The sequence below is a fragment of the Cervus elaphus genome, chromosome 14, assembly GCF_910594005.1.
Source record: "Cervus elaphus chromosome 14, mCerEla1.1, whole genome shotgun sequence".
Classification (NCBI taxonomy): Eukaryota; Metazoa; Chordata; class Mammalia; order Artiodactyla; family Cervidae; genus Cervus; species Cervus elaphus.
This window is the reverse complement of record NC_057828.1, coordinates 19,441,024-19,450,429: the sequence shown is the minus strand read 5'-3', so window position 1 is coordinate 19,450,429 and position 9,406 is coordinate 19,441,024. Positions and strand designations below refer to the sequence as shown.

General features: G+C 36.8%; 1 pseudogene; it reads left to right on the top strand.

Annotated features, from left to right (window-relative positions):
• Window positions 1–386: 386 nt before the first annotated feature.
• LOC122708065 lies at window positions 387–2,153 on the top strand (annotated as a pseudogene).
• Window positions 2,154–9,406: the final 7,253 nt, after the last annotated feature.

Sequence of the window (9,406 nt, the reverse complement as noted above, 5' to 3'; positions counted from 1 at the left end):
GTTTGTTTTTCCTTCATCACTACACAGAAAATGTATCCTTTGCCTTCCACTGCTTGAGCCAAACTACTGGCTCTGCATTTTCACATCCTCTGAGGGGGATCAGCAGCCATGGACAGCTTCTGAAATACCATGATCTAATTTTCTGATGTGACTCAGAGAGAAGGGAGAAACTGCCAAGGGGCATCATAGAAAAGGGCCAGTCGGAGGGTACAGAGAGGCTTGCTGTTCAAGGAGACTGCACCCAAGTAGCTTTGGCATCATCTTATTAGAAATGCTGATTCTTCAGTCTCCCTCCAGACTTACTGAGACAGATTCTTTGTTTTAACCAGATTCTCAGGATATCACTGGTGATCTTAGAAGAGTCTGTATCAAGGAATGAAACACTGATGGGAAGCCACAAGAGCCTTAGAGAAACTCTTTGGCCTCAAAGGGGGAAATGGTATCAAAGATGCAAGAAAGGCACTTTGCTAGTGGTCCAGTTGAGACTTTATGCTTCCAATGCATGGGGCACTGGTTTGATCCCTGGTCAAGGAATTAAGATCCCACATGCCACAGGGCATGGCAAAAAAAAAAAAAAAAAAGGGTGCAAGGAAGGCCACTATAGGTGTAATTGGCCATAGAAATTTTGCTAAGTCCCTGACAATTTGACTTATTAGGTGTGGCTATCATGATGTAGTCACAGGAAGCAGAAATCCTAAATTTGCTGCTGAATTTTATCACCACGTGGTAGATGCCACCCACCAAGAAGTTGCTCTAATCAAATCATATCAAATATAATGTTGTTGCCATATATAGGAACATTATATTTTGCAGTGGGACCTGAGACATCTGCTGTGGGTGAATTTTGATTGATGTGAGCAATAACACAAGGATAAACCAATACCCAACATCCAATGTGGAATATTTGGCTTCATTATTCCTGGACTCTTTGATTGTGAAAGGATTTAATGTTGTCTCAACTGGTCCTATCACTTTATGGCAAATAGAAGGGGAAACAATGGAAACAATGACAGAATTTATTTTCTTGGGCTCTAGAATCACTGTGGAGAGTGTCTGCAGCCTTGAAATTAAAAGATGCTTGCTCCTTGACAGAAAAGCTATAACAAACCTAGACAGCATATTTAGAAGCAGAGACATCAATTTGCACAAATATCTGTCTAGTCAGAGCTGTGGTTTTTCCAGTAGTTGTGTATGGATATGACAGTTGGACCATAAAGAAGGCTCAGTGCCAAAGAATTGATGCTTCAAGCTGTGGTGCTGGAGAAGACTCTTGAGAGTCCCTTGGACAGCAAGGAAATTAAAGCAGTCAATCCTAAAGGAAATCAACCCTGAATGTTCATTGGAAGGACTGATGCTTAAGCTCCAATATTTGGCCACCTGATGTGAAGAGATGACTCACTGGAAAAGACCCTGACACTGGGAAAGATTGAGGGCAAGAGAAGAGGCTACAGAGGATGAGATGGTTGGATGGTATCACTGACTCAATGGACATAAGTTGGAGCAAACTCCAGCAGATACTGAAGGACAGGGAAGACTAGCTTGCTGCAGTCCGTGAGGTAGTAAAGAGTCAGACATGACTTAGTGAATGGCAACAGCTTGGGCACTTCCATTAGGACCTAAGGATGCCGGCTGGCATGTTTATATATGCAGCAACAATATTCAAGCTCTGCAGAAGATTATTAAACTTGTCAGTCAGTTGAATTCCATTCCTGTTGATTTGGAATCAGAGCAATTACAAAATTACCCCTGTGACTATTTACCTTCTGGAGATGGCCAGTAGTGGTAGCCATAAGCCTAGCCATGTTTTTCTTCCTTTATTCTTTGGTCCTAAATGTGATTCATCCATGCGCTAGAAACCGGCAGAGTGACTTTTACAAGATTTCTGATGAGACTGTGAATAAAACTTTGCCCATAGTTGTGATTACTTTGCGGTCTCTGGTCTACCCGGCAAATCTAGCCACTGGTTATCAGCTTTATGATGGCACCAATATAGAAGCTTTCCACTTTGTTTGGAGACCTATTTACAGTGTAGAGAACAGCTTGAATTACTAAGCTTTTACTTGACTTTGGTTCATCTTGCCTACAGCCTCTGCTTACCAGTGAGAAATTTATAGAGATACTTCTTTTTCAACATGGCTTATCAGCAGGCATGAGATGTACTTGATTTTCATCTGATGCTTCCCTGGTAGCTCACATGGTAAAAAATCTGCCTGCAATGTGGGAAGTCTGGGTTCAATTCTTGGGTCAGGAATGTCCCCTGGAGTGGGGCATGTCAACCTATTCCAGTGTTCTTGCCTGGAGAATTCCATGGACAGAGGAGCCTTGAGGGCTACAGTTCATGGGGTCACAAAGAAAGAGTTAGACACGATTGAGCAATTAACACACACAGCAAAATACTTGATTAGTATAGTTAGTAAAAGATAAGGTTGAAAGAATCCCTCTGCCAATGCAGGAGACACAAGGATTGTGGATTTGATCCCCAGGTGGGGAAGATCTTCTAGAGTAGGAAATGGCAACTCTGGATTTGCCTGGAAAACCTCCTGGACAGAGGAGCCTGCCTGGCTAAAGTTTATAGGGTTGCAAAAGAGTCGGACATGACTGAGCAACTGAACACACACACACACACACATGATTTAAAATAGTGTAAAACTTTACATACCTTATAATAGAAATTTTGGTATGTTTATGGAGGGGAGAGAATTGTTCTTTAAGTAATGTTTCTGCATAAGAATTATGTAGCTAATTCAAAACAATCTAGAGCAAAAGCTGCTCCTATCCATTTCTTTGCAGATTTATAGCAGAGAAGTGAACAAGAAAAAAGAAAGGAAAGAGGCCAGTTATATTTTATAATGTTGCATTTCATCAAAAGAATGTTTTTTCTTTCCCTTTAAGAAGTTTTGATCAATTGCTCAGAATATTGTGGGCCTCTCTACACCTCCCAAACATAATAACCATTCAATGAATATGATGAATTAGTCATAAAGCCAAGACCACAAAGTCATTACTATTTAAAAATTGACAAAGTGCATCATGTTTTGAAATAAGAGGCTATTATAAAGCATTATTAATAAAAGTAGTCTTTTACTTATCAAAGTTGAGTGGCCAGCTTTAACAGGATGAATGGATTTATAACACTGTCAGATACAACTAAGAAAAACTTGGAAATACCTGACCAAAAAAAAAAAAAAAAAAAAAACAAGAGACTTTTGTCCATTCATCCTCACCATCACAGATATTGTCTGACAGCATATCTAGACTCTCTGATGTTCAATACAAGAGATTACACATCTGACACTGGATTTTTATAGGTAAATACAAGAGTTCCTTTTTATAAAATGGCCTCTTGAGAAATTTGTAATATTTTGGCATCACTTTCAAGAAGAAACAAGACTTCAAAAATTTAAGTAACTACAACTATACACATTCTTCCTCTCTTCTGCCTCTCGCTGTAGAATTTGTAAAAACTAAAATACAGGATACCTTTATCCTGTTGTGGCTGTTTATAGCTTTATGTGTATGATAACACTGGGAAAAAAATGTTAAAAGGCTTTATGATAGCATGAAAATATACTTCATTTGTGATTCCTCCAAAAAAAAAACTTTAGATTGATTTTTAATATTTGAATGCACTCAAAAAAACCTCAATTAATAGTTTTTTTGAGTGCATTCAAATATTAAAAATCAATCTAAAGTTTTTTTGGAGGAATCGCAAATGAAATATATTTTGATATCTCAGTTGGTAAAGAATCCTTCTGCAATGCAGGAGACTCCTGTTTAATTCCTGGGTCAGGAAGATCCACTGGAGAAGGGACATGCTACCCACTCCAGTATTCTTGGACTTCCCTGATGGCTTAGCTGGTAAAGAATCCATCTGCAATGTGGGAAACCTGGGTTTGATCCCTGCATTGGGAAGATCCCCTGGAGAAGGGAAAGAAAGGCAACCCACTCCAGTATTCTGGCCTGGAGAATCCCATGAACTGTATAGTCCATAGGGTTGCAAAGAGCTGGACACGACTGAGCAACTTTCACTTTAACTTTCAAAGCTGTTTGTTGGTTTTATTAGTTTGTTACCTAATTATGTATTAATTTTTTACAATATAAAGAGGTTTCATTGAATGTCTTAATGATTTTCTGCTTGCCTATACAATGTTAAGCATATGTAAAGTTTTCAGTAAATTCTAGTTATTGTCATCCTAATTATACTATTTCTAACACTCATGCTCTGCATCTGTTGAACCTCTCCATTTTCAGAGAATATTTAGTATTGATATTCTGTATCATATATGCCTATCCTCTTCTCCTCTACTTCTGCCATTTCATCACCATTAGTATTTAATATTCACAATGAAGTAATTGACATTTCCAACTCAAGTGTTTGTGACTCTCCACTAGTTTTCCATCTCTGCCTCCCTAGTGGTCCCACCTCCACATGGTCTTCTCTCCTCATGAGTCAGTGTCTTCTCTTCTTATAGGGAGATAAGTCCCATGGATTAAGGACCACCCTAATTGGTATAAGTTTAGACTAATTTATTTACATGCACAAAGACCCTGATTCCAAATAAGTTCACCTTCAAAGGTACCAGGAGTTAGGACTTCATCATATCTTTTGTGGGAGGCAATGCAAACTGTAATATTCATGTTTCTATGTCAGGGTTACTCTGACTTCACAAAATGAGTTGGGAAGTTTGCTTCTTTTCTGGTTTATATAGATATCATAAAGGGTTGCTATCAACTCTTCCAAACACATTTGAGAGAACTCAGCTCTGAAAGTATAAGGGCCTCGAGAGCTTCTTTAATTTGCAGAGGGAAATTCTGTGACAAGTGTGGCAAGTTGTGGTTTTTCAAGATTGTTCCACTTCTTGGCATAGAGTTGGGCATGAAAACCCTTTAATTACCTTTTATTGTCTATGCAAAGATGAATATTTATATTCCCTCTTTAATTTCTGATGTAGGTAATTTATACTCTCACTTGTTCCCTCTCTTACTTGGTCTTGCTAATGTGCCTATTCGAGAATTAATTTTTTTTTTTTTTTTTGCTGTTTCTACTGTTACTGTTGCTCTTTTTCTTTTGTTTGTGCTCTTATGACTATTATTTCCTTCTTACTAATTGCATCAGATTTAAATTACTCAATTTCCATTTACTTTTTATGAGATTATTTACTTTTACATTTTTATATATGATCATTTATGTTTCTCTCTAATCACTGTTATAGTTGTAGTCCACAAATGTAGATATATTGAGATTTTAATATAATTAATTTCAAAATATCTTATAATTATCTCTGTGATTGCATATTTGATCCATCATGCATGCTAAGTTGCTTCATTCATCTGTGACTCTTTGCAACCCAATCCACTGTAGCTAAACAGGCTCCTCTGTCCATGGGATTCTCCAGGAAAGAATACTGGAGTGGCATGCCATGCCCTCCTCCAGGGGATCTTCCCAACCCAGGGACTGAACCTGGATCTCTTACCTCTCCTGCACTGGCAAGTAGGAGTCCTTATCACCAGCACCAACTGGTTAACCCGTTTAATCCATGAGTTATTTACAAATGATTTTTAAATGTCCAAATATATAGGATATTTCTAAATGCCTTTAATAATTAATTTTTATTTTAAAATCAATATTTTCAAAGAAAATACTTTCTAGTATTTCTATATTTGAGACTGGTATATATGGTCTATTCTGATGAGGAAGTATGGGTGCAGAATAAATATTCTAAATTATTGGCTATGAGTTCTGTGCTTACTTGCTCAATTCAGTTCAGTTCAGTTGCTCAGTCGTGTCCAAGTCTTTGTGACTCCATGGACAGCAGTACACTAGGCTTCCCTGTCCATCACCAAACACTGGAGCCTACTGAAACTCATGCCCATCGCATCAGTGATGCCATACAACCATCTCATCTTCTTTCGTTCGCTTGTCCTCCAGCCTTCAATCTTTTCCAGCATCAGGGTCTTTGCAAGTGAGTCACCTCTTTGTATCAGGTGGTCAAAGTATTGGAGTTTCAGCTTCAGTATCAGTCCTTCCAACGAATATTCAGGGCTAATTTCCTTTAGGATTCACAGGTTGAATCTCCCTGCAGTCCAAGGGACTCTCAAGAGTCTTCTCCAATACCACAGTTCAAAGGCATCAATTCTTCAGCACTCAGCTTTCTTTATAGTCTAACTCTCACACCCATACGTGACTAATGCAAAGAAGAAAACTTTGATTAGATGGACCTTTGTCAGAAAAGTAATGTCTCTGCTTTTTAATATAATATCTAGATTGGTCATAACTTTTCTTTCAAGGAGCAAGCGTATTTCAGTTTCATGGCTGCAGGAAGCATCTGCAGTGATTTTGGAGCCCCCCGAAATAAAGTCTGTCACTGTTTCCATTGTTTCCCCATCTATTTGCCATGAAGTGATGGGACTTGATGCCACGATCTTAGTTTTCTGAGTGTTGAGTTTTAAGCCAACTTTTTCACTCTCCTCTTTCACTCTCATCAAGAGGTTCTTTAGTTCTTCTTCGCTTTCTGTCATAAGGGTGGTGTCATCTGCATATCTGAGGTTGTTGATATTTCTCCCAGCAATCTTGATTCCAAATTGTGCTTCATCCAGCCAGGCATTTTGCATGAAGTACTCTGCATATAAGTTAAATAAGTAGGGTGATAATGGAATGACACCACCACTTGGAATATTTAGATCATTAATTATAAACAAAATTAATATAAATTATTGATTTGAGGTCTATTTTACTATTTCCTGCTTGCCCAATCCTGTCTCCTAATCCTTCTGTCGTACTATTGGGTTCTTTCTTGAGTTATCCACTGTTTTTTTTGAAAAACTATTGTAGTTTATTTATTCTATTGACTTTTTAGCCACGCCTCTACACTTTCTAGTGATTTCTCTAGAGGTTAAAGAATTAATTCTTGGAATATAGCCAATATTTTGTAATAAATTTAAATGGAGTATACCTGTAAAATATTGAATCACTATATTGTACCTGAAATGAATATAATAATCTAAATAAAGAATGCTTTAATATAAGAAATAAATTTTTAAATGTTCCTTTAATGTATCACAGTACCCTTAATCTAGTACCTAAAATGGAAAAATCTTGCTATAGATACATACAATAAATTATCCTCATCCTTTGTGCAACATTTTTCATGTATATTACACCTGCATACATTAAAGACAACACAACAAGAGTGATCTGTACAGTTTTGCTTGCCCCTAGTTTCTTCCTACTCCTAACATTCTATTTGGTGTAATTTCCCTTTATTTTAGGGGCTTCCCTGTGGCTTAGATTGTAAAGAATCCACCTGCAGAGCAGGAGACTTGAGTTTGATCCCTGGTTTTGGATGATCCTGTGGAAAAGGGAATGGTAACCCACTCCAGTGTTCCTGCCTGGAGAAGCCCCATGGACAGAGGAGCCTGGCAGGCTACAGTCCATGGGGTCATGAAGAGTCAGACATGACTGAACGACTAAGCACACACACACACACACATCTATTTACTGTTATTTGCAGTTCAGTTCTGATGCCTGGAAACTTTTTCATGTTTTATCTACCCACAGAAGGTTTTATTTTGTCTTCATATGAAGGGTGGTTTTATTAGATATGGAATTCTTGGTTTTGAGTTTGGGTTTTATCGTTGCTGTTGCTTTGATAAGTTGGACTTCATCAACAAAATAGTGTAATATCCTGTTAAATGTATGACAAGACAAGTTACATCCTGGGGAAAACATTGCAAGCTACAATTCTACGGCAAATTGTTTATAGGATAGATTAAAAACTTAAACCTCAAGGGTTGAATAATTAGGAAACAAACAGAATAGATATTTCACTGAAGAGAACTGTATTACTCAGTGTTCTCCAGAAAAATAGAAACAGTAGTATATTTCTACAGTAGTATATTTCAGAGGGAGGGAGGGGTGAAGAGAGTGAGAAATTGGGAGACTTATTGTAGGAAGATTTGATGTTGCAGTTTAAGTCTGGAGTCATTCTGGAAACAGAATTCTGTCTTCCTCAAGAAAGCTTAATTTTTTAAAAGAACTTCAACTAAATAGAAGAGGTCAATACACGTTATGAAGAGTAATTTGCTCTTTACAAAGTCTTTTGATTTAAATTTTAATCTCATCTAAAAGTACCTTTGATGTTATCTGGACTGGTCTTTGATCAAATATCTTGGTACCATGGCTTAGTAAAGTTGATATATAAAATTAAAAATCACAACTTTGTGCACATGGCAAACACATGGAAGATACTCAACATCAGCTATTCAAGAAATAGAAATTTAAAACAAAGTTAAATGTAACTATACTCCTCTCTTAGCAGAATGGCTAAATTTTTTAAAACAGCAATACAAAGTGTAGTCAGGATTCAAAAATCAGGTCATTTTTACGTTGGACATGAGAATGTAAAGTGGCATAGCCACCATGGAAAGTAATTTGACAGTTTCTTAAAACTGAACATGAAACTAACATGTGATCTTCCATTGCACATTTATCCCAGATAAATGAAAACATGTATTTCATACAAAATTATTTCATAAATGCTTATAGCATGTTTATTTGTAATAGTCAAAGTCTGGAATCACCTCAGCAAACTAGTGGGTAAACAAACTGGTCTTTCAACAAGTGAATGAGTAAACAAACATAAATACATACCTTCAACAATTTGATACATATAAAACTCATAACACATCTTCATAGAATTATGCAGCATTAAAATAATTCTAAATACATGCTGTATTATTCCATTTATACATAGCATTTCCTAAAATGATGAAATTATAATATGGAGAGGAGATTACAGTTTTCCAAGGCCTAAGGAGGGAGTAGGGGCAGATGGGAAGTGAGGTAGCCACAGGGATCCTTGTGGTGATAGAAGCGTTCTCTACATTTTCAAAGCACTGTCAGTATCCTGGTTGTAGTGTTGTACTGGATTGGCCAAAAAATTCCATTCAGGCTCTTCCATTACATCTCATAGAAAAACCCAAATGACTTTTTGACAAACTCAGTATTGTAGTCTTGCAATATGATACCGTCTTGTAGAGTGGTAGGAAATAGCTCTTTCTTATTACCACTGAATGTGAATCTACAGTTATTCCAGAATAAAATGTTTAATTAAAAAATCAGGGAGACAAATGAATGTCTGCCTTAACAGGAAATAAAATTAATTGCAAAATCAATTCTCGAGACATATCTGTATGTATTGATATAGAAACCATGTATTAAAACTTATTAACAAATCATTTGTGTAGAATAAAAAGCAGAAACTTCTGACTCTTTCTATATACATTATACTTTCCATTTAAAAAAAGTAAAATATATGATAATATTTTGAAAGGTCATTACAAGTTTACACCCAAAACTGTAGAAGATGATAACTTTAGTGAAAAGAGTTTTTTTATGAGTAGGTTT